Source organism: Lissotriton helveticus, chromosome 9 (genome assembly GCF_964261635.1).
Source record: "Lissotriton helveticus chromosome 9, aLisHel1.1, whole genome shotgun sequence".
In the NCBI taxonomy this organism is placed as follows: Eukaryota; Metazoa; Chordata; class Amphibia; order Caudata; family Salamandridae; genus Lissotriton; species Lissotriton helveticus.
Window position 1 is genome coordinate 912754002 of NC_136070.1, and position 25581 is coordinate 912779582.

At 43.2% G+C, this 25581-nt stretch overlaps 1 long non-coding RNA gene across 1 annotated transcript in view; it reads left to right on the plus strand.

The window, feature by feature from the left end:
* Positions 1–25581, plus strand: part of LOC144781990 (uncharacterized) — a 190804-nt gene that overhangs the window by 139163 nt on the left and 26060 nt on the right. The window contains exon 5 of the long non-coding RNA XR_013601097.1: positions 10382–10493. This is a non-coding gene — a long non-coding RNA (uncharacterized LOC144781990). The remainder of the gene's footprint in view (positions 1–10381; positions 10494–25581) is intronic.

Consider the following 25581-nt stretch of genomic DNA (forward strand, 5'->3'; position numbering starts at 1 on the left):
GAACCGGGGCGCTGCCCGGTCCGCTGTTACAGATATATATCTTTTTTTAAACGTTAATTTCTCAAAATCCACTGGAGCACATATATTGAGACCTACAAAAGGCACATCGGGCTACCAGTCCCTACAATTTTGCCAAGTTTCGTGCAAATCCATTCAGCCGTTCGGGCTAAAAGTGAGGCTAACCGCCCTATGGTAAACTCAATGTTAAAAACACGTTTTGGGACCCCCCTTTTTTCTCGGCCCCCCCTTGACGAACCCCCCCCAAATTTCCAGGGGCTGCTCAGAAACAAAATGTTCCATTTTCCAGGAAATTTCAGCCAATTCCGTCCACAAACGCCAAAGTTATTAGACATAGAATTTTCAAAAATCCCATAGGGAAAAAATCCTAACTATATATACCTACTGGCGACCGCCAGTAGGTAATATATTTATTCACTGAAAAAACCATAGGTTATAGACCATATATAGTTAGGAATTATCATTTAGAAAACCTTATTTTACTCACACAAAACCATTGAAATTCCATATATAGTTAGTTGCACTAACTATATATCGCGCACCCGCAATCCACTGCTGATGATGTCACATATTACATCATTCATGACATGGTCAGTGACATCACTGATGACATCACTGATGACATCATCTAGTGTCTGTGTGTTTTTGTAAAGTTTAAATACGTTTTACATATTGAAGAATGACTGGATGGATGGAAGACTGAGTGTGTGTGTGGCTGGCTGGGAGGTGTGTGACGCTGTGCATATCAATGTGTACTTGTATCAGTGATTGTATAAGAGAGTAAGTATGTGTTAGTATATGTGTGAAAAGTATGGTGTTCTGTGTTTAACTATAGATGAGGAAATCGAAGTGTGATTGATTCTTCACAGGACTGACTAGGTGTATGAGTGCATATGATAGTGTTCTAATAATAACTGACTGTATGTATGAGTAATTGTATGGGTGAATGAGTGAATGTGTGTGTAGACGTACGAATCAGTGAGTGCGTATGTAGTAACTGGTATTGGTGTGTCATGATGTCATCAGTGATGTCATTTCAGATGTCATTAGTGATGTCATCAGTGATGTCACTGAAGTATGGTGTTCTGTGTTTAACTGTATAGATGAAGAAATGGAAGTGTGATTGATTCTTTACAGGACTGACTTGGTGTGTGAGTAACTCCATGGATGAGTGGCAGTGTGTGACTGTCTGCATAGGTGTATGAGTGCATATGATAGTGTTGTAATAATGAGTGACTGTATGTATGAGTGATTGTATGGGTGAATGAGTGAATGTGTGTGTAGACGTAGGAATCAGTGAGTGCGTATGTAGTAACTGGTATTGGTGTGTCATGATGTCATCAGTGATGTCATTTGAGATGTCATCAGTGATGTCATCAGTGATGTCATTTGAGATGTCATCAGTGATGTCATCAGTGATGTCACTGACCATGTCATGAATGATGTAATATGTGACATCATCAGCAGTGGATTGCGGGTGCGCGATATATAGTTAGTGCAACTAACTATATATGGAATTTCAATGGTTTTGTGTGAGTAAAATAAGGTTTTCTAAATGCTAATTCCTAACTATATATGGTCTATAACCTATGGTTTTTTCAGTGAATTTTCAAGGTTTTGTAAATGCTAATTCCTAACTATATATGGTCTATAACCTATGGTTTTTTCAGTGAATTTCATTGGTTTTTTAACAGCTAATATCTGTAGATGTAAAATGTATTCTTCTTTAAATCAAAAAATATATTTTATATGTTTATTAATAATTTTTTTTTAAAATATTTTTTTTTCTTCGTTCCCGCTTCGCGAACCGGGAAGCTTCCCGTTAGCTGACCTTGATGCCGCGAAATAGACCGCGAGCCGGTAAACGTTTCTTTACCGCAACTCCCGCGTTAGAAAACAACATCGTGACGCCTCCCGTCCGCATGACGTTTCGCGTTGTCGCGTGATACGTCATATGACGTGCTACGTTAGTGAACTGGTACGCTTACCGAGTCGCAAAGCACAGGTTTCTGGAAGCAAACCTGGAGGCCCTGCAAAGCGCTTAACGTAAACACAGCAGGTCATGTGACTTGGTAATAACACTTTTCATTGGTTCATTTCGCTTTTGGTTTCCTAATGATGTAAGACTAGGTCATATAATCTAAAATGAACACTTTTCATTGGTTGAGAACTATTGTTTTTCCCAAATGATGAAAACCCCTCCTTCTTTCCTCACTCTGACTTTCATCTTTGTGAGAGAAAGACCCTTTGTTACCAGTGAGCAATGGCTTCTTTAGTAGCTTCAGCTGGTGCTTCCCCACCACCTCCACCACATCCAAGGAAGAGTGGACCACCTGCTCAAGTTATAATTCAACAAGAAGAGGAAGAAGAAGAACAGGACGACGAGCACGAAGAGAGGCACTTTTTGCCTGAGGAGCCCAGGACGTCTCACCGGAAAGAAAACTTCATTTGGCAATTTTTTAAAATTCCCAAAGGTCAGAAAAAAGTAAATGCAAGATACGTAACTTGCCTTATATGTCAAGATAGACTGTCCAGAGGGACCGACAAAAAATACAGTTTCGGAAACTACACAATGCATCGCCATATGACTAGGTGGCATCCTAACAACTACAGTGCTGCACAGTTTCGTAACGACCTAGATAATCTCCCTATTATGGCCAGAAGATCTGTTGTACCGGAAGTAACGGGACCAGAGGGCAGGGAGATGGTGCCAAATATTCAAACGAGATTTCATGAAGTAAAACACGTCTGCGTACATTGCAATGGATTCATTTGCTACGGAGAAAGAAGCATCACTCTGATCAACAGAGCTATTGACTATCATATGCAAGTTTGTACGAAACGCCCCAAATAATAAATACTTTTTTTTTGTTTTGTTGCTCCTGTTGAGCCCTTTACAATGAATCGTTTTCATTGCCCCCTGCAAGAAAAACCCCCAAAAATATAAAACTGTTCAGAAAAATTCAAAAAAAGTAAAACAATGTTCAGAAAAATAATAAAAAAAAATATAAAACAACAAAAACAATAAAAAAAAAGTTCTTTTCAGAACTACCTCCCCGTTATTAAAAAATTGGTACAATATTTGGAACTGTGCCAACCTCTATTTCTCGTAGTTCGCTTCCCAGTTCGCTCGCCGGTACGCGAACCGGAAGTGAACCAAAAATTAAAAAAAAAAAAAAAAACAGTAAGTATAAGGGAAGGAAACAGACACTTATGTTAAAAGAAAGACAGCTATAGGGGAGTAAACTAGAGATACTATTACCCGTAATCCACTGCTGATGATGTCACATATTACATCATTCATGACATGCTCAGTGACATCATCAGCAGAGGATTGCGGGTTTTTTGGCAACGTGCCTTATCCACGGTTTAATAAGACTGCCTTTTGCTTTATATAAGTTTTCAAATTGTATGAAATATATACCAATAGGTCGTTATGAACCTTTAGGTAGTGCTTTTCTTCATGAGGTCTGGTCGCTTCCATACACATACAGATGTTTCAAAGATGATCAAGAAGTTTATCTGAATGGAGAGGAATGCACTGAGACGCCAGATCATTCACTAATGTGTAGGCACATACAGTTACACGGTTCATGCAACAAACACCGACCAAATATGGCTTGCGTGTTGCAAGGCACGCCAGTTCCTGCTATCATCCCCACGTTCAAGTTGTTGGAAAATGGTAGTTATTTGATGCTCAATAATGAAGATTGTTCTGGGTTAATTAAAAGTATTCCTTTTATCGTAACAGTAAGTGAACGGGTTATTTGCTGCAGAAATGTTCTATTTCCTCCCACACATGAACATAGGGAGTTTTCAATCTGGCCACAAATACCAACCTTGGGAGCACATTTCAACGGCATGGCAAGAATAAGAGCTCTTTTGTCTCAGAGAGAGGTGGCCTTGAGTTCGGCCCGTGAAACTTTCGTGCTTCACATAGCGAACACCCGTACAGAGGTGCAGACCCTTTTAAATACTGATTCGCCTTTGCATTTCAGCGACATGGTTCGGACTATCTTTGACGCGTCCTCCACAAAGGCCCTGGCGCACTTTTTTAAAGTTGTTACCAGTGGTCTCGTGACTTCATTTGAGAAAATCTTTGGAGTCATCCCTGCTTTCTTTCATTCTATTTTTTCCACTCTGCTTCGTGGATTCCCATTTTTACTTGCATTACCAGCGGACGCTCTTGTGCTTTTTTACATTTTTAAATATGGATGTCCCTCCTGTGCAAGCTCCCGCCCTGCAGCTGCTGACACTGTTCCGCAATCGCATGCTAGAATATTATGGCACAATGCCGTTGGCGATATTAAGCACGGCATATGGATTATCTTTTCGATTCTCCTACTTCACCTGTGTCCAGCCTGTATTTCACTGCCTGACCTGTGATTTCGATTGGGCCATTGATTTGTGTCTCTGCGGACCGGTTTCTCCCGACGTCGACTTTAATCAGCTGATGACGCCTATCATTACTCACGAGTTGGTTTGTCCTGGCGAAAGGATTATGGCTGTGGCATTGATGCATGGACTAATTGGTCCCTGGAATTTACTGGCGGCAACACAGTCTTTCTTGGAACAGAGCTTTCTTGAAAACCCACCGAGCTGTCCTCTGATGGTGATAGAGGATCCGGTGCTGGGAGAGCACGTATGTTCTTTTCCGCTTTTAAATTGGATGGCTGAACTCTTTTCGGATGAAGACGGTGACTTCCTATTGGAGGCTGTTGCAGCTTATTTTGCATACACAGTTATGTCATAGACCTTTTTCATGTTTGATATGCTGAGTACTAGCATTTCATTGACAATTCATTGACTTATTTGTCAAGTTTTTATTATTTAGCTTGCCTATTGGCTTAAGACTCGATAAAGTACTTGGCTGTTTTATTTTTCTTTAGCATTCAATTTTCCTAGTTTTTAATGTTTTACCTTGCGGACCGTCCACATATAAAGTTGCAATCTGCTCTCATGAGATGGCACTTCTATTATCTTATTCAGTTCGTTTCCGGATCATGGGGAGGTGTCATCTAGGTCCTGGATATCTTTACACCGTGTTAAGTTAGCATGGGCTCATTACCGGTTTAAACGCCATTTTTCCTTTTTTGCAACTTCTGCACACGACACTTAGTTGTTGCTTTAGCTTTCAACCTAGTAGTTCATCGTGGTTTACATGAGAATAATATGTTATTGCTCTACTATCTGCTTTGCTTGTTAAACTATATCTGTACAGCGAGTGCTGAAGTTTCAAGAACAACACGATACAGAATTGTTATGAGGTCTGATCTCCACGACTTCATACTCATAACATAAGTGCAGCTTCTGCCAATTCTGGGCATGAGGCGGGTTTTATATTGCTTTGCCGAACACACATACACAACAGTTGATGCGGTTCACATGAAGAGAGAGCTGGTGTATGCTGATGTGATTCCTTCAAATCTAAGACACTAAAGTATGGGCACGCCCTAAACCAACACAAACAGACCTTCTTAGCAAATAATATAATATGTGTATTAGGGAGGGTGAGATATAAGCAGCCGCGGGCCGTGGAGGGAGTTACGGTGGGGCAGGGAGGCGGGGAGGGAGAGGGGCAGGGTGGAGCCCTCTCCACCCTGCCCCTCCCCCTCCCCGCCTCCCTGCCCCACCGTAACTCCCTCCACGGCCCGTGGCTGCTTATAAGTGTTGCTAACTCTTATTCATTTACAGCATGTTAACATACTGTCACCATTCGCTTTTTATGTACTAGTAACTATGCTGGTAATTTTGCTACTGATAATATGTGTACTTGTATTATCTAAGATACTACGCCTGAGAAGACGGCATTAGTAAATAAACATTTCAAATACACATGTGTTCTTCTTAACTCCATGTTCTGGTTTCTAAGAAATATATAACGACCGACTGTTCATGAGTTCCACGTATCCTGAGGTACTATAAGTTCATATTCTGGATTGTGTAAACATTGAGAGTTTGTTATATCCAATGTGACACTGTACCTAGCTTGCTAAGGGGTTTTTGATTACTAAGGTGAGTTTTGGGACACCCTAATTCGCCGAGGTTCCAATCCTCTGTCCACAGTTCTGTGTGAGAACAGAAACCCTGCGACAGGGGCACCCCCGACCCTTGCTGGAGCTTCATCACACTTGCGATACAACTCCAGCAATGCGCCACCTTTACGGCACAGATACATCACGCATCTGTGCTGTTTTTGCCCCATGATGCGCCGCATTGTAAATGCAGCACACCATAGGTGACGGAACAGCGGCACAGAATGACTAACACATCCCTGGTGATGCGCCAGTCATCATAAATCTATCCCTATGCTTCTTATCTTGTTAGAGATGAACCGCCATATGTATCATCAAAGTTTTTTGCATTTCCTAAATAGCGAACTTTAAGGAATAAATAGCGATTCTTTACCATTCCTAGTTTGCGATGAGCTATTTGCTAATTACAAATTACCCATTCATTTCCTTCATTTCCATAGGGCGGTTGGACTCACTTTTAGCTCGAACGGCTGAATGGATTTCCACGAAACTTGGCAAAATTGTAGGGACTGGTAGCCCGATGTGCCTTTGCTATGTCTCAAGATATATGCTCCAGTGGTTTTTACGAAAATTAACTTTGAAAAATATATATTGGGCTACATTGGCCTATATATATGTTGGAGCCCAAATGTAGCCCAATGTAGCCCAATGAAGCCCAATGAAGCCCAATGTAGCCCAATGTAGCCCAAAGATGGCCGCCAGAGACAAAAAAAACAAATGTAGCCCAAATATCAGCCAGATGTAGCCCAACTATAGCCCAGTGACAGAATGACCAATCAGCTTCGCAAACCTCCGTTACGCGAAGCGGAGCGCTGTTACAGATATATATCTTTTTTTGAACGTTAATTTCTCAAAATCCACTGGAGCACATATATTGAGACCTAGCAAAGGCACATCGGGCTACCAGTCCCTAATATTTTACCAAGTTTCGTGCAAATCCATTCAGCCGTTTTATTATTATTATTTTTTTTTTTTGCCCCGCGGGGCCCTTTTAAAACCTCCACATCAAACCTAGGGGGTCAGCGAGGATCTACTATGCCCCCTTATGGTCATTTGCCCCTTCGCTTTGGCCTCCTCTTGTCTCTCGATCCTACCGAGAGACAAGATGGCGGCCGCTACGGACTGTTTGGAATGTTTACAGACGCCGGAGAACCAATCAGCTTCGCTTCACAAAGCTCCGTTGCGCGAAAAGTACGCGTACTGGAGCGCTGCCCGGTCCGCTGTTACAGATATATCTTTTTTTAAACGTTAATTTCTCAAAATCCACTGTAGCACATATATTGAGACCTACAAAAGGCACATCGGGCTACCAGTCCCTACAATTTTGCCAAGTTTCGTGCAAATCCATTCAGCCGTTCGGGCTAAATGTGAGGCCAACCGCCCTATGGAAAACTCAATGTTAAAAACACGTTTTGGGACCCCCCTTTTTTCTCGACCCCCCCCCCCTGGACGAACACCCCCCCCCAATTTTCAGGGGCTGCTCAGAAACAAAATGTGCCATTTTCCTGAAAATTTCAGCCAATTCCGTCCACAAACGCCAACGTTATTAGACATAGAATTTTCAAAAATCCCATAGAGAAAAAATCCTAACTATATATACCTACTGGCGACCGCCAGTAGGTAATATATGTGTATATATATATATGTGTATATTTGTGTTGTAAAGACGTGTGGTAAAGGCATTGTGTTGTAATGGATGTGTGGTAAAGGGATACAACCTACTCAGAGGTACCAAGAAAAGCTTGGAAACACATAATTGTAGGACTGTTACTGTTCCACAATTTCCTATTTTTTTTTGGTCGAGTTAGCATTGCAGGGCATGCGCTGCTAGCTTTGCGAGGCATATTGTAGTAGGGACAGATGTGGAAGTGCCGTGGAAGCTCTGCCCATATTTTTCATTGGCTGGCGTCCTTGTTCATGGTAAATGCTGGCTTCCGATTGATAATGAGGCTTCTTTCTCCCTCCTTGTTACTGCCCTGTCTCCTTTTGGGACCGCCCATCAGGACTGGATCTTTTACTTGCGGCGTTATACCTTATCAGCGGGGGTGTGCTTTGAGGTCACTTCCTGTTGTTCTATGGAGCCTTTAATTAGTGTCCCGCCATTGATCGGGCTGTAATTCAGGTATTATCATTTTCTATCTACCCTCTCCAACCCCACCACCTTAGCGCTTTTCCTATAACGTTTAGCCTTGCTGAATGGCTGAAACGTATGAAAAAATAGCGCTGTGCCACATTATAGCGCTGTGAAAAAAGCGCTATTACAAATACATCTCCCATCCGAGTGCTCACGACGAATATATCCATCTTCATTTTATACTACAAGAGTGCTGACAGTCACAACCTATATCTTCAACTTCATTTTTCAGTATATTTTCTTAAGTAACGCATTGATATTAAGCGCACAACAGCGACATGTCCACAGGAATTCTAATTTACTGAACGATCAACTGTGCTTTAGAAGGTTGATTTATGGCAGGTAGGTAACTAGGGTACTCTAAGAAAGGCAACATCGCCATCTGCTGGAACAACACTGAAAACACTCTCAAATGAAATGTCAAGACTGGTGGTGTCCCAAAATTTGGGCGGTGCAACAATAAAAGAGGAAAGCGAGTTTTGGGTGGGGGTTCGCCACATTACATGGCTAATCGTCAGATTGGGCTGTGATGGATAAACGGAACAAAGTTTTGTGTTTTCTGCTGCAATGATTGCGTTCTGCAGTTCACACAACATAACTGGTATTTGGCACAGTGCTGATGATGCACACTACTGACCTCTATAATGTCAGGAAGGTCTTTACCCCCTACTATCCACCTTTTCATGCTGCTTTACTCCCTCCAACTCTGCTGTCAGTTATCTAATCCGAATTAGCATTATAATGTAATGTTGCATCTCTATACAATAAACAGCCAGCCTTACCACAGAGAAAATAGCTTTTCTAGCTTTTTCATATTAAGGACAGGTCACCTTAAACTTTTACATGTCTTACTTTTAAATAATGTGCACCCTGCTTTATGGGCAAAAGGGTTGAGTTATTAATATTTAAAAGGAGGGAGTTTTACTGTCAAAGGGGTTATTTTGAACAGTCAAATTTACAGTTTAAACATCATAGCCAGGCTTAAAATTGTAGGCTAGGCCTACGGGCCTGTTTTGATTGTAACTGCTTGTGTGTGGCACAATGGGTGCTGCAGTCCACTAATGACATTAATTAACTTGCATGCTCCCAGGTACACTTTGTACCATATACTAGTAGCTCAAAGGTAAGCTAAATGTACCAATAATGGGTATGCCAATATATTGAAAGGGGGAGCACAGGCACTTTTCCTCTGATTAGCCAGCGTGAAGTGCACAGAGTTCTACAGCCAGCACAGTTGAGGCAAGACCACGTCAAAGATAATCATTTCATGCATGAGGTCTCACTAAAAAAACTTTTTAGGGGACAAATACTAAATGTTTGTCTGTTTCGGGGGGTGGTTGGAGTAATACAATTAGGGCTGGTTATAATTTTCCTGGAAAAGATTATGAAGCCATGATTGTCCACTGTCCCATATATCAAAAAGGATTAGAGCTGAGCTGAAGGAGCACAGGGTTCAGGATGTGCAGTGAAGAGGAAAGGTGGGAGTGACCTTTGGAACTTAAGTGGTTGAAGCAGTAGTGTAGAATTTTCCTACAAGCACACGTGTAATGAGTGATGTTCATCTGTCTAAATTTCATATGGTATTACTTTTGGATAAAAAGCCTAAATTAATGTATTTAGTTCAAGTTGTGAATGTTTTGTAATGTTTAATTATAGTGAGGTTCATTTAAAAAATGAGCACTTTAAAATGATTATAAAAATACTTTTCCCTAACAAAGTGGGCCACACAAAGGTGGTGATACCTAGAGTACTAAAATTGCAGGTAAGTCATTTTTCATTATTCGTTTGAAACTCGCTGTAAACAGGCTTTCACCTGTTCGACTACCTACTGAACGTTTGAGTCAGTGGAACATCACTTGCAAGGTTCCATTGTATTTTAACTAGCTATTTACAGTTGTTTAAAACTCTTTTTAGCCACAAGTCCCCTAGTGAATATGAAAAAGTATTTGAAGTGAACTATTTGAAAGGGAAAGGGACGTTTGTTTGTGGCAATTATTGCCATGGGAAGATAGCTTTTTGTTTTTTGTACAAGTAATCTGGCTTTAAGAAGGATCTGAATGTCTGCATCCATTTGCACCTTTGGCAGCTTTTTTTGAAAAATGGAAATGGGAATTATTTTGACCAAGAGGTGTGTTTTTGTGCTTAATGTCTACTGTTATGACAATTTGTGGTCATCTCTTCTGTCCCTGGCTAGAATGGCGATGGATATGTCGACAGGGATTCAAAGATGCAGAAGATCACAGCAGCTATTGAACGAGCCCTGAAATGTAATGTCTGACCATAGGAGGCCTGACATTTAAACAAAGGTACGTGTGGCATTCTTGCACTGAGTGTTGGTGAGTGTATGTGATTGTGTATGGAGTATGTCACTTAAGGGCTGTGCTAAAGTCGAATTCCATGTTCTTGGTGGGGTCTCAAGTCTAGGTACTTCTACTTAAACTTTATATATCATGCAAATAAAGCTACCTGTTTACACCCTTGAGTCTATCTGCAACATATTTTAAAAGCTGCATTGAAAGGGTGAAAATGACCCCTATGAGATTACAAAACCTTAAACTGAACTGAAAGTTAAAGACAAACCAGAATTGCCAATAACTTGTCAAACACCACTCAAGTAATATATAGTTATTCAAATGGCATAATTTAGAATAAGATGAATATTGGAAAAAACAAGAAATGTATATTGTGCATCCTGTAGTCTGCTTGTCTCCTGCATCTATTACATTATCAATGTCCTGTTCTTGATGACAAACCATTGTCCCCTCATGCTTAGAAACCTCGGATGATTGAAAATTGGAAAATGAGAGAAGTGACTGGGACAATTTATTTTTAATAATGTCTTCTGTGTCAGGACATTCATCTAATTCCGTTGCTAAAAAATGAGTGAAGATCCACCCTTCAGCTAAAATGAGGACGTCTTGATCGGAGCTTGAAATATAAGATTGAGGTCCCCATCAGAAGTGCAGTACATGTGCATGTGACTGTTTTTCAAGTAGCACTTTTTGAGAGTACACATGTCTGTTCAGAACTCTTCCCGTTCACTCCCCCCCCCCCCCCCGACACCCAAATGTACCAGTCAGATTGACCAACTCCAGGCCAAATCTGGAGAAAAGCAATGTGGTATAAATTGCTGTTTTACGTTACTCTGTTGGCCATAATCTACATGTTGCAAAGTTATCCTATGCTCGTTGCTGACTGATGGTGGTGGTAACTGATTTTGACTGACCCTGGGCTCTGCCTAACCAGGCCCAGGGCCAGTGCTGAGCTTAAAGGAACACATTAGAATACAGTTAAAACACCCAACATACACTAGGGTACACTATGGTATGGTGGGGTAACCCTGTAATTGGCATGACCTACCCCATAGGTCCCTAGTATATAATCGGGCAGGGGATTGAAACAACTACCTAGAAGTCCCCAGTACCCTGAGGCATGGCACTTTAGAGGCCAGCAGCTGTTTGCTGAAGCCTGAGGTCAGTTTAAAAGCGGCACTGAGTACCAGGGCTGCTTTTAAACATTAAATTGTGCCCAAACTCGACTTTGGTAGTAGGGGCACTTAACAATGGAAAATCTACAATGTTTTGGCATATTAGGGAGCCCCAGGGTCTCCCCTAGATATCCCAGGGGTGGGGGGGGGGGGGTCAGTTATCTATAAGGTACACCCTTATAAAATGGATTTTTATATGCCTGGGTAAAGTGAAATTTCACATGTCACTTCAAATTCGAGTTTGAAGCTAGGAGCACTGGGTAAGGAGGAACTGCAATATTTCTGCAGATTCAGAACCCCTAAAGTCTCCCCTAGTTGCACAGGGGGTGGGGGTCCTGTAGAAATTAGGGAAATACTTATAAAATATGTTTTTATAAACCCTGGTGCTAGAAAACTGGCCCAAGTCATTTTCCCCATTGCAAAACCCATGGCCCATAGGTTAACATGGTAGGAAGTTATTGATAAATATTGATAGGAGAGGAGTAGCCGAACCATTCCAAGACTTCCAGAATGGTGGTAGTAAATCCAACAATATTATATTGTTGAATTTCTCCTAAAGTGTACATACAAGAAGTTATACGACTTTCTTGTTTGTAAATCCAACTTCAGCCTTCCAGTGGTCTGCCCTGATTGGTCAGAGTTAAGTGGATTAGCCAGGCTGCTTTAAAGAGGTGATACAGAATCCCTGGGGTTAACCACTCTGCTAGGAGGGCACTGTGCTGGTCTATAGGAATGCCAGAGAAAAACCAAAGGTGATGATGGACGGAGCGTTGACAATACAAACACTCACCCCCAGTCAACTGATCTGGGTTTAATCCATCACCGTTCTTTAGCTCACTCCCCCACCCCAGTTCAGACATGGCCATATGCAAATCAGTCTGACCCTGTGCCTCATGGGAACAGTCCAGCCCGAACTGCCAAGCCATGTCTTCCCTGGACCGGAATCAAGCTTCCCAGGACCGGTTTCTGGCATTACAGCTGCCTTCAGCCGGGCTTGCTTGACTCCAGTGGCAAAGTGAGCAAGGGACTCACGTCTGAGCATACCCTGCCAACTTAGGGCGAACAAAGAAAAACCAAAGGTGATGATGGACGGAGCGTTGACAATACAAACACTCACCCATGGCCCATAGGTTAACATGGTAGGAAGTTATTGATAAATATTGATAGGAGAGGACTAGCCGGACCATTCCAAGACTTCCAGAATGGTGGTAGTAAATCCAACAATATTATATTGTTGAATTTCTCCTAAAGTGTACATACAAGAAGTTATACGACTTTCTTGTTTGTAAATCCAACTTCAGCCTTCCAGTGGTCTGCCCTGATTGGTCAGAGTTAAGTGGATTAACCAGGCTGCTTTGAAGAGGTGATACAGAATCCCTGGGGTAACCACTCTGCTAGGAGGGCAGTGTGCTGGTCTATAGGAATGCCAGGCCAGGGGGTGGAGTCGTAAACCATGCTCTTCAAAGGCAATGGGGAGGCCTGGGTTTCAGTTTCACTCTTGACCCAGAGTCAGGGCTAGGCTTAAGGAAGTTATGTGCAGATGGTTGAGGGAGAGTCCATGGAGATAAGCCATCCCAGGGGGTGTGTTTAGCCAGCTCTTACCTCCTTGTCGGAAAATCAGCCATTATGGATTTGGAAGACTGGTGCACTCTGAAACAAAATAATACCGCCCTCTACAGGACGTGGTCATAACTATGAGGAGTTACCCTGCTCTCATTCATCAGAAGTGACCTTGTGCTTGACTCGGAGAATTTTGAATAAGTATCTGAGAGGGACAGAGCCCTCCAGATCTGCTGCTTGAAACTTACTGAAGCAAGAAGTGCCCTGCTGAGAAGTTTTGCTGTGCAAACATTTCTAAGGCCTGACCTCTGAAGACTGCACCAAGTGAAACTGAAGCCCTGTGGATTACCTTGCTGCAAAAGGACTAAAGAGTGGACTCCTGCAAGCTACAGGTTAACAGAGCTCACAGGGACCTCCCCACAAAGAATTCACAGCCTGGAGTACCAGTGAATTTGTCAGAGTTTTGTTCAAGTGGATTGCGGAATTGAAGTTTCACACTTTCTAGGATCCTCTTGGAGATTCCAGAACCTTGGATTGTGTGTTGGATACTTTGGGACCCGCAAGCAGAGTTCTAACTGGACCCCCCGCCTGCTGGGGAAGGCGGCACATTAGTCAACGGCATGCCACTCCACTCAGTCTTGTATTCCACTTTACTACCTTTATGCCACTCTACGCCTCTGTACCACTCTACTCTTCTGTACCATAGTTAACTCAGCGCCACTCTCCTGTCCGACACTCTACTTCACAGTATGCAATTCCACTGAATAATACCACTCCACTCCCACCCACTTTACACCACTGTATGGCACTAGACGACTCTCCTGTCCTCTATGATACGCCACTCTACAACACTCACCTCCACTGTACTATACGATACTCCCTGTACTACAACTCTTCTTCACCCTACTCCACTCTAAAACACTAGACTTCACTCTGACAGTCTGCGACACCCTACTTTACTGGATAACATGCCAATTTGAATTGTCGTATTTCCTTTTTTTTCCGGCCCAGGTAGGGTGGGCGTCGACGTACCACCATTTGGTGTCCTCTGTGGCGTTGGGGCGCTTCCGGCGGAAGCTCCCTCCTGTGGTCGCCATCCTCAGAATCTTTTTTCCACTGTTGGGTCTTGATCGTCAACGAAGGAGCTCCAGAACTTTGGAGGCAGAATCACCGGAAAATCAACACAAATACACCAGGAAATCGGCTTGCAGTGTCCAGAGCACCAGTCAACTAACGGGGACGAGTGAGAAGGAAGAGAACCAATCCTTCGATGTGTCATGGATGATGCGCGCACAGGGGGCCCCCTGAGCACTGTGATAGGCAAGACACTGTTCAAATTTTGCAAGAACTGCAGACACAAGTACGCGCAGAAGGATCAGCATCCAGTCTGCAATCTCTGCCTTCCGCTTGACCACCAAAGCGAGGACTGCAACGCCTGCACGGTTTTCACGCCTAAGACACTTAGGGTGAGAGAGAGGCAGCCGATGGCGAAGCATGCCTGCAGGGCCAGGGAGCACCTCCATCGCTTTGAGACTTGAACCTCTCCAGTGATGAAGAGGACAACATCGCCAAAGGGCCAGAAGACTCTACGGACGTCGAGGTGTAAGAGTCGTCGACCCCTAGAACCTCGACGGACACTGAGTGAGCCCAACTCCTCCCAAAAAGGGGCACTGCTGTCGAAGTCCTCGACGCTAGCAGCCTCACCCAAAGAGAAACAGCCCAGCGGATCCTTGGCTAAGGACTCCCAGCCGGGGAAAAGCCTGGAAAAGGTGAGGCCGTCAAAAGCAGTTCCAGAAAAGGAACACTCGATGTCGAGGCAAGAGGCCCAAAAGCAGGGCCCATCGTCCAAGCCCAATACCGCGACATGGTCCACGACTGCGTAACGAAAGTCGGAGAATCTCTACACCGAATAAGCGTCCTAGGTGGACAGGAAAAGGAGAAGACTCTAGGCCAAAATGGCAAATATTCTCCAGAGAAAGAAGGAGTTCGACGACGAAATGAGCTGGTACATGATTCCATCGAAACCTGTGCTCTAGGTCGAAGCAGAGGGCGATGCGGAGGAACTCCAGCCGCCGAACACTCCAAAACCCGCCGAAGAGCAGGTAGAAGACCACCTGTATTACTTCGGCCAGGAAGAAGAATCGTACCAGGCCTCGACAATATCAGGGTCTCAAGATCTTCCTTGGCAGGACCTCGATGCCGGAAGAGGGCGTAGAGTCCTACCCTTCGAGGCTTTCGCTGCCAGACGACATTGGAATGTACAGCCAAGTCATAAAAAAGACGGCAGAGACCTACAAAGTGAAGCTGGAGGAGGAAAAGCCTCAGGGCTGTTTCCTGCTGAAAACACGTTTGCCAACACAAACAAGGAGCCAATTCTTGCCAGTGCTTCCTAGTGAGCTGGACCAAGGAAGGGAGGCGTTCAAAGAACCAGTAATATGCAGATCTATCACCCCAAGATGTGAAGAGAAATACAAACACTCCTCACAGGACCCCATGTACATCAGAGGGTCAGTACCACCTGAATCCATCATAGCAGCCATAGCCAGAAAGAGAGCCAACATCCCCACAAATACAGGACCACCTCCTGACAAGGAAAGCAAGAGGATGGACCTCACAGGGAGAAATATGGAAAGGAGTGCGACAATACAGTGGTGTATCGCAAACTCCAATGCCCTCATTAGTAGGCATGTGTATCAACACTGGGAGGAGGTTGGAGAACTTCTCAAGCACCTACCAGACCAATACCAGAAGAGGGCCAGCCACCTGGGAGAGGAGGGGAAAAACATGGCAAATACATGTTTGAAATCGGCTCTAGACGCAGCAGAAACATCAAGCCTGCCTGGCTCCGTATATCTGGTTTCAAGGCCGAAGTCCAAAGTAACATCCTCAGCACACCCTTTAATGGTGAACAACTATTCAGCAGCACATTCGACAAAGTTGAACCAACTGAAAAAGGAAAATGAAACTGCAAGGTCAATGGGAGCCCTGCAATTCAGGGAGATGAGAAGGGGAGTACCTCAACGAAGACCAGCAGGCAGGGGTAACAACCAACCAGCCACATCTCACCAAGGCTTCCAAGGGGGAAACTAGGGTAAACAGCAGGGACAGCAACAGCAGACATGGCTATACCAACCTAGGGGCCAGTCCTTTCGTGGGCGCACAAGAGGATGAGGTAGCACACCCAGAGGAGGCCAACAGCCCGCCTCCAAGTGACTTCACAAACTTCAACACACACCCAGACAACATCAACAGGGCGTGTTATATAACAAAACAACAAAAAAACTGTCAGTTCCTCGTGGCTATAACATCAGCTTGCAGGGTGAATGAGATTCAGGCTCTGTGTTAGGAGCCCTATACTGTATTTCATGCTTCCAAGGTTGTCATGAGGACTCATCCTAAGTTTCTCCCTAAAGTGATATCTGATTTCCATGTCAACCAGACGATCACGTGTCCTACGTTTTTTCAACATCCTTCCTGTCCGGCGGAGAGGTCTCTCCATTCGCTTGATGTGAGACGGGTGTTGAAATTCTACTTAGATAAGACATAGATATACTTAGGTCAGATCAGTTGTTTGTTAATTACGGTGCAGTCAGGACTGGTCTTGCCACCTCCAAACCATCCATCTCTGGGTGGATTGTGTCCTGTATACAACTATGTTACCAAAAGGCTAACAAGACTCGGGGGTAAGCTTAAGGCGCATTCAACTAGAGGCAAAGCAGCTACAGCAGCTATGCTATGTAACATTCCCATTGCATACATCTGTAGGGTGGCTACGTGGAAATATGTCCACACCTTTGCTAAACATTACTGCCTGGATTCTGATGCCAGGACAGATGCGCAAGTTGGGCAGGCTTCGCTGAGGAATTTATTTGCTCAGTAAGGATTTTTAATCTAGTTTTCTTCCTCCGCTGGATTTGGATGTTAGGGATGGGCTTGCCATTCTATTCACAGATTATGACGATACACAGAGATCCCCTACTACAGAAGGAGTAGTTTCTTACCTGTAACGCCAGTTCTGTAGTAGGGGTACCTCTGTGATAGTCATCAGCGACCCACTCTCCTCCCCGGTGGAAGAAACTTATTTTTCCTGGATGCTACAGGCCTGGCTTTAAGAGACCTTCAAAGAGGACTGAAAGTAACTTGCCTTTGGCTGTGCATCATGGGATATCGAGTGTCTCTGGAGGGTTTCTTAAAGGCACGGTATCCCATTTCCAGATGCATAATGGCAGCCTCTGAGGCTTGTCTGTCCAACCCTTCCTCTCTATCATGACAAAGGATTTTTGTGAAGGGGAGTTTCTCTGTGTGAAACTCTGTCAAATGTGTAAATTTATAGTGTAAAACATCTTTATTCGATTCACTGAATCATCAAAGAAAAAAGTGAATCAATAACATTTAGAATACATGTATAAATAGGATAAAAGCGATATATATTACATATAATATCAGTAATGAATTCAGTATTTAAAATACAATTTTGAAAATCCTCAGTATAAAATACTTTTTTAATTAATCCCAAGTTCCAACACCCTATAGGGAATATTTTTCACAAGAATGCAGTCAAGCAAAAAAAACGCTTATTAACTCATAAGTCCTAGGACCATTACTTATCATGGACATAACATTATAGATGATAAAACCTCTACAAAATCCTGCTATACAGCATTTCTCACATAGTTAAGCAGATATATTTAAAAGTAGGTTACAACACTTAGGCAAGACCATGAATCATATAAAATCATATTCCCTCATATTTCAGAATTTTAAACCTCGTTTTAATCTAATAAAATTGGTCGCTAGTAGGATTCAGCTCAACCCAAATACGACCAACCTAGATGTGTCTGTTGTGAGAATACGTAACATTTCAACGTACTGTCTGATGCCCAAGTTCCTACCCAATGGCCGAATCTATTGTCTCCTTGGGATTTCATAACAAGTACAGAAAAATAGAACATGAGCTAGGTCTTCTTGTCTACCCAAAGCACACTCGGTGCAGAAAGAATCATTGCCCTCTTCGGGATTTTTCCCCCACCTAGACGTAAATTTCTTAATTTACAATGTACCGTATCTAAATTTTAGGTAAAGCACTTTAGCTAGGAGGGGCTCAATATTATCCATAAACGGCTCGAAGAAGGGACTTATTTTGAAACGTAAAAAACGCTTAGTAAGCGATCCATAGCCGGGGTAAACTGCAGTATTTTGATCAATATAACTCCAAAAAGTAGTTTTACACTCCAGTTTCGAATCAGGGGAGAGATGTTCCGGGTGCTCCCAGAATCTTTTCAAACCTAGTCTCAAAAACCAAGTGCGGATATGGATCAACCAAGGAAATGTGACAAAGGTATCAAGACTAATCAATTCACTTATCGCATTTCTATATGTCTGCAATTCTTCAGTTGTCCATACTCTAATCCAATAGGAAAGAGACATCCATATGGCCCTGTACTCAATCCGTTTAAGGCCCAGATCCAACATTAGAGGCATCACTAGAGTATTTTGTGGAAGGGCTGTGAATCTCCTCATCATTTTATTTTCTGCTAAAGTTAGTGGGACAAGGATCCCACCTCCCCATAACTCTGAGCCATATAAGGCAGCCGATTGTGCCCTAGCTTTGTAGACTAATAAAGTGGGGGTCACAGCCTTTGATGAAGTTGATAAGTTTTCTTACAATTGGGCCAGCGTATTGATTAAGGAGAGCTTTAGATTTCATAATCGGTGGGTTCCAGGAAAGTTTAGAATTTATGGTCACCCCCCGATAAAAGAAATGTGTCACCCGTTCCAAGCTAACTCCACTTGACTGCATTTTGTTATTGAAACATCTGTGTGGTCTGAAAGTCATATATTTGGTTTTAATCGTGTTAATTTCAAGACCCCTTTGTCTACAATATCCATCCAATGCATCTAAAATATTTTGCAGTCCCCTTGGGGTTTGTGATAGCAGGATGGTATCATCGGCAAAAGTTAAAGCACAGATGTGTTCACCTCCCAATTTTGGGGAATCGTGGTTAGCCTTTTTAAGTACTGTAGTCATATCATAGACATACAGGAGAAAGAGGGTTGGCGCCAGGACACAGCCCTGGAGCACACCCCTTTTTACAGGTATCTCCTCTGTCAGTTCACCCCCTTTCCCCCAACGCACTTTTGCATATGTATTCTCATGTAGTCTAATGAGCTGTAATACAATATTGCTTGAGACCCCCATATTCAGAAGACTAGTCCAAAGACAGTCCCTTGGAATAGAATCAAAAGCAGCCTTCAATCAATGAAGGCCACTTACAAGTTCCCTCGGCCCAGCCTTGTAAACTTCCAGGCAATAATTCTAATCTCAGTACCTGGTCTATCGTGCTAGTTTTCTTTCTAAAACCTGCTTGGCAGGAGGAGAGCATATTGTTATCCATAATCCAATCGTTCAGCCTATCTAGAATATGTTAAGCGTAAACTTTTTGTAAAATATCTGAAAGACTGATTGGTCTATAATTTGCGGGTTCTTTCTTGGAGCCTTTCTTGTAGATTGGAACAATCTCTGCTCCTTTCCATGAAGCAGGTACAGGCTGGCCGTTGGCTATGCTGTTACAGTGAAGATTTATATAAGGGGCCCATACATCTGGCTCATGTTTAAATATGTCCCCCAGGATCTTATCGAGGCCTGGTGCCTTGGATGGTTTTATTGCATCAATTGCCCTTCTGGTTTCTGACAAGGAAAACTGGAGAGCAGGTACATGGCTCAGAGACAAAAATCCTATAACAGTAGCTACAGAATCTTCATTAGCAGTAACAGGAGGTGCATAAAGACAGGCAAAATGAGTATACCAAGTCGTAGGGTCCAAATGATAATCTTGCACCGGGTTTTCTGCCATTGAGCTATTTGCTAACATTTTCCAAAACAGGAATTGATCATTCTTCTTGGAAGCTAATAACAATTCAGCCCAACAGTCATCTTCCCATTTCCTACGTGCAGCTTTCTGGACGCTAGTAAAGATAACCCTTGCTTCCCTAATCATGATGTTTTTAGAGTCAAGAGCCTTACACAAATTTTTCTTAGCAAGGGAACAGCCAGAGTCAAACCAAAGATTAGTACAACCATCTTTGGTTTTTGATTTATCACTTCCAAAAGCTGGTTTAGTTAAGTGGGGCCTAATAGTATTTATCAACATCTGATGGGTTTGGGTTATCGTTGGGCCATTTATTGACCCCACTAAATACTGTGTTAAAAAATCAGCATAGATATTATATACAAATGTTAAAAGATCAGTATTGCCCAAAATAACTGGCCATTTCAGAGCCCTCCTATTATTAGCAAGTTGAGGCTGGATTACATCCGGAACCATAACTGGTCCAGATGGAAAAAAATACTTAATAAGACTCCCTGAAAGTACTAGGCATAAGGGAAAGTGATCACTATCTACAATAAATCCCTCAACGTAATCCCAATAACCAATACCTATCGTAATGTAATCAATTCTAGAGGAGGATAACCCTCTCGAAAGTATGTGAGCGCTGGATATCTAGCTGGCTTCTGCCATTGCATGTTCTCAATCCCTTTTCAATACTAAAATTAAACAGCTGTAGAGCAGAGACAGTGGGTCTCATCGTCTCCAATGTATCCAATAGGGGAATGCCCATTACAAGATCTTGTTCCTCAGTGACCAAACTCTCTCCCTGTAGGGGCTCGTAGCAGCAGTTAAAATCGCCGCCAATTAGGACTAGATCTTTTGAAGGGACAGTATAGAGTACCTCCTCTAATCGAGTAATGATTACTGACTCTTTTGATGGGTCTCTCAGTCTGACTTAAACATGTACTTATTTAAGTTGTTAAGTTTTAGTCCCAAAATATCATCAGAGCCAGTAGATAGTATATCTACAGAGACATTTACTTCAATCTTTATCCAGACTAGCAGCCCACCTGAAGGTCTCTCCCTCTAGCCGATTGACGTGCTTCAATACTAAAGGTCCTATAGCCATTTTTAAATAAGGATTCTGTTGCCCACGATTCTTGGAACAAACAAATATCAAACATAGCAATATATGTGTGCCAGTCCGGATCTCGCATTTTTCTTGTGAGTCCTGCTATATTCCAAGATATGATTTTAAGTCTACGATGGGGTAGAGATTGTGAGGGGGCTTGAGGAGTGTTTTGAATTAATGCAACTTCCCTCACTAGATCTATTGTGGGATCAACATCAGATGTAAAAATTACAACATCCCTATGGTCATTTACGACTTGTTGGTTACTTTCATTTAATGGGTTTATTCCTAAGGAGGGAGCTTTTAGCTCATTAGTTTGTTGCAGGTACCGACTAACTTGTGCAGGTGAACGAAGTAATTCATTTGGCTCAGGATGTCTATCTGCAGGTTGAGACAGTCAATCTATTGTCTCTAGGTCACTACATGGTTGTATATTTCCATGTTGGAAATTGTCGGCATATCCCTCAATTCAACACTGTCAAATGTTTGATTTAAAAAGGAGGTGGGATCTTAAACTCATGATAATTAAATTTTCAGGGATTTCCTTGGACCAGAAAGATACTTTTATATCATCTAGGTTCCCTATATCTTGGAGGATCATTTCTACATTTTTTATGTCTCATCTAATAATAGACCGGCATTGCCTTACCTTTCTAAACCAGTGGGTAGCTTTATTGACAAGGGAGTCCTTATCTTCTCTTATGCTAGATGTTTGTCTCAGTACATTAGTTAAAAAATACTGTGCACATTTTGCTTTTCATTCCTTCTACTATAACTACTATGGTGCTTCATAATATTCAACTCTTTTACCCCAAGGTAACTTCTCACATTATCTCCCCTCAACCCGAAAGTTGGTAAATATCGGTTGTCCAAGGACCATGTGACATCTCATTTTTGGTTCTCATTAGGGGGGAACCAAGATAATGGTGTTCTATCAAGAAACTGGCGGGGTTCATGGGAACTTGTGCTCTCTCAACCCACCCTTTTCCAATGATCTTTTATTAGCTTTTTGTGGTAATGGTGATTTTCCTTTGAAAGGGATACCCACAGATTGATCCTTGCTGATTTTATTTGTTAATTTTGATCCCCACTTACTAATAATGGGGGGGGTCAGGTTTTTTCCCCATTAATACATTTACACCAGGGTTACCTATTGAAATAGTATCTGGAATAAGAGGGGGGCATATTGTAAGTGCCTCTATCATTCTCTTTATAACCATGACCTCCTCTTGAACTATATTCAGTTTTTCAAAAAGGACCTTCACCAGTTCATGGGTGTGCACTAAAGCATCCTTAATATGCTCCTCTGTTACAGGCAAATCGCTCATACAGGTTGCTACAGTATCTTTCAAGCAATCCCCCTGAGGTTCTTCATCATTAAGCTCTAACGGCGAAAATCTATTTGAGCACTCAACAGTTATTACCTCATTATCCAATGAGTTATGTCAAACCCTTTCCATACCATCTTTACCTATTACAGCAGGAGAGGGAGTAGTACCTGTACTCTGGCCTGGTTTATGTAAAACAATGCGTGGGGATGTTTGAATTAGGTCTACACCATTTGTTTGGTGCAGTATGACTGTAGGGGATACCAGCTTCGTGGTGACACCCTTATCTTTCCTTTCATAATAAGAGGAGATTTTACCTCTATTGTTTGTCTTGTTCGCACTCCCTACTGATAACATGGATTCAACCTCCTCTATCAATTCATCGACTGCGTCTAAAGTACAATTTTCGCCTGCTGTTTTTGGTGGTTTCTTTAGTTTTACTAGTTTTGCTATCTTTTTCTTTCCTGAAACTAATTCAGCAGCTTTCCTTTTCCCCATTTCCGTTAAGTGGGTTACAAATAGGTACGTTACACCCCCTTTATAAGTTGAGGAACAACAAATAAGTGCTTCACAAAGAAGCTTGAGATATGAGGATATGAATTTAAAAACATCGAACAGAAATAAATGTTACATAAAGAAAGCCAAAAAGTGAATCGATGATGTTCCAGTATTAAAATTGAAAGTCCCCAAAAAGTTTTTCTATTTAAAAGTGAAAATGTGTCCTTCCCAGTGTAATGGCTTCAATGTAATCAGTCTTACCGCTACTTGGATCTATTCTCAGCACTCGGAGGTAAAGCGCCGAAATCAAGAGATGTGGCCCAGCCCAGCCTTTTCTGGGCATTGACGGGCGCGAACGGGCCTGCCCTTGGCCCGCGCGCGTCCCGCGATGCGGGAGGCGCGGTGATGATTTAAGCGCCTCCAGGCGCTTGATGTTGACGCTAGTGGTGCGCGCCTCAATGGGCAGCCTGGGAGTTGTAGTTCCAGGCCTCAGGACAGCCCCCACACGCAGGCAGTGCGGGTCACAGGACACGGCGACAGAGCCCCCTCCACGGTCCGGGATCACAGCGGTCAGCCCCCGATGATAATCCTGGGTTCAGGTAGGACAGCAAAGCAGAGAATGGAGTCCCGCGCTGCGGGAGGCGCGGTGATGATTTAAGTGCCTCCAGGCGCTTGATGTTGACGCTGGTGGTGCGCGCCTCAATGGGCAGCCTGGGAGTTGTAGTTCGAGGCCTCAGGACAGCCCCCACACCCTGGCAGCGCGGCAGCGAGGGGCACAGGACACGGTGACAGAGCCCCCTCCACGGTCCGGGATCACAGCGGTCAGCCCCCGATGATAATCCTGGGGTCAGTTAGGACAGCAAAGCAGAGAATATTATTTGGCTATCAGGTTTCACTTCAGGATGAAGTGCTGACCAATGTAGCCTTGTTAATGTCAGGCTGCATTATTTGTCTTTTCTCCTAAGTGTCTATGCAGGACTGCAGAAGACAACTTAAGAGACTATTTTGAGTGCTCCGGGGTCTCGCACATGGGCGGGACTATTCCCAGATTATGACTATACACAGAGATACCCCTACTACAGAACTGGAGTTACAGGTAAGAAACTACTCTTTCAGGAGCACCTATACGGAAGGAGTGATTCAAACAGACAACACCACAACTATGTTCTACATAAACAAGCAAGGAGGTACTCACTCAGTGATCCTGTCATCACTAGCACGGGACATTTGGAAATGGGCTATTCTGAAACAAATAGACCTACTAACAATATACCTCCCAGGAAAGGACAATGTGGAAGCGGACCGACTGAGCAGACAGTCGTCCGCATCCCACGAATGGGAGATCAACCACCAGGAGTTACAGAAAATATTCAATAAATGGGGGACACCGCAAATAGACGTATTTGCAACACCCCAAAATGCCAACACTTCGCATCGAGACAAACGTGCAGTCAATCCCTAGGGAATGCCCTATGGATAAGTTGGTCAGGGACATTTGCCTACTCTGCTACACAGGGTACTGAACAAGTGCAGAGCCAGCAACATGACACTGATTCTAATCTCACCACAGTGGGCCAAAGACAGACCTGCTTCTCACAAATAATGGAAATGGCGCAGAGCCCAGCTCACAAGTTCCCAAAAAAAAAAGATCTGTTAAGCATACAAAACGGAAAGGTGTTGCACCCAGAGCCGGAGAGCCTCAACTTGGCTGCATGGCTCCTGAAGACTTAGAGTTTGCACACCTCAAACTGCCAGATAGCACTAGAGCCGTATTACGAGAGGCACGAAGATCTACCACGGGAAAATGGTACGCAGCCAAATGGAAGAGATTCTCGCAATGGTGCGCCAAGGAGAAACTTCAAAACAGGAGAACAAGGGAATCAACAGTATTAAAATACCTAACTCGTCTACTGCAAAGCAAGCGAAGTTACACCTCTCTTAGAGAGCACTTGGCAGCACTAGTAGGGTACACAAGAGGAGAAACAGGGTGAAGTTTATTCACCTCACTAGTGGTAAAAAGGTTTCTGGAAGGAGCAAAAATAATAGCCCCCCCCTAAGAGGTTACCACTGGCAACATGGAACCTCAACGTGGTACTGGCGCAACTAATGAAGGCGCCATTCGAACCCATGCACAAGATCACACTCCATATGCTCACGCTGAAAACTGCATTTCTATTGGCGAGCACTTCACTACGAAGGGTAAGCGAGCTGCAAGCACTCGCATTACCCTACTTACAAATACACAGCAACAGGATTGTAATGAGAATGGACCCACCCTTCTTACCAAAGGTGGTTTCAAGGTTCCACATGAATCAATCTATCCAAATTCCAGGTTTCTTCCAAAAGCCTACAACAAGCGCAGAAAGAGCATTATGCACACTGGACGCCAGAAGGGCAGTAATGCTTTACATAGAACGGACAAAGGAGTGCAGGAAGACAAAACCGCTTTTTGTCTCCTTCGCCACCAGTTTTCTGGGCCGACCAGTAACCAAGAACACTATTGCAAGGTGGATTGCACAAACAATACAATACTGGAAATAGTATTTTTATTCTCTACAA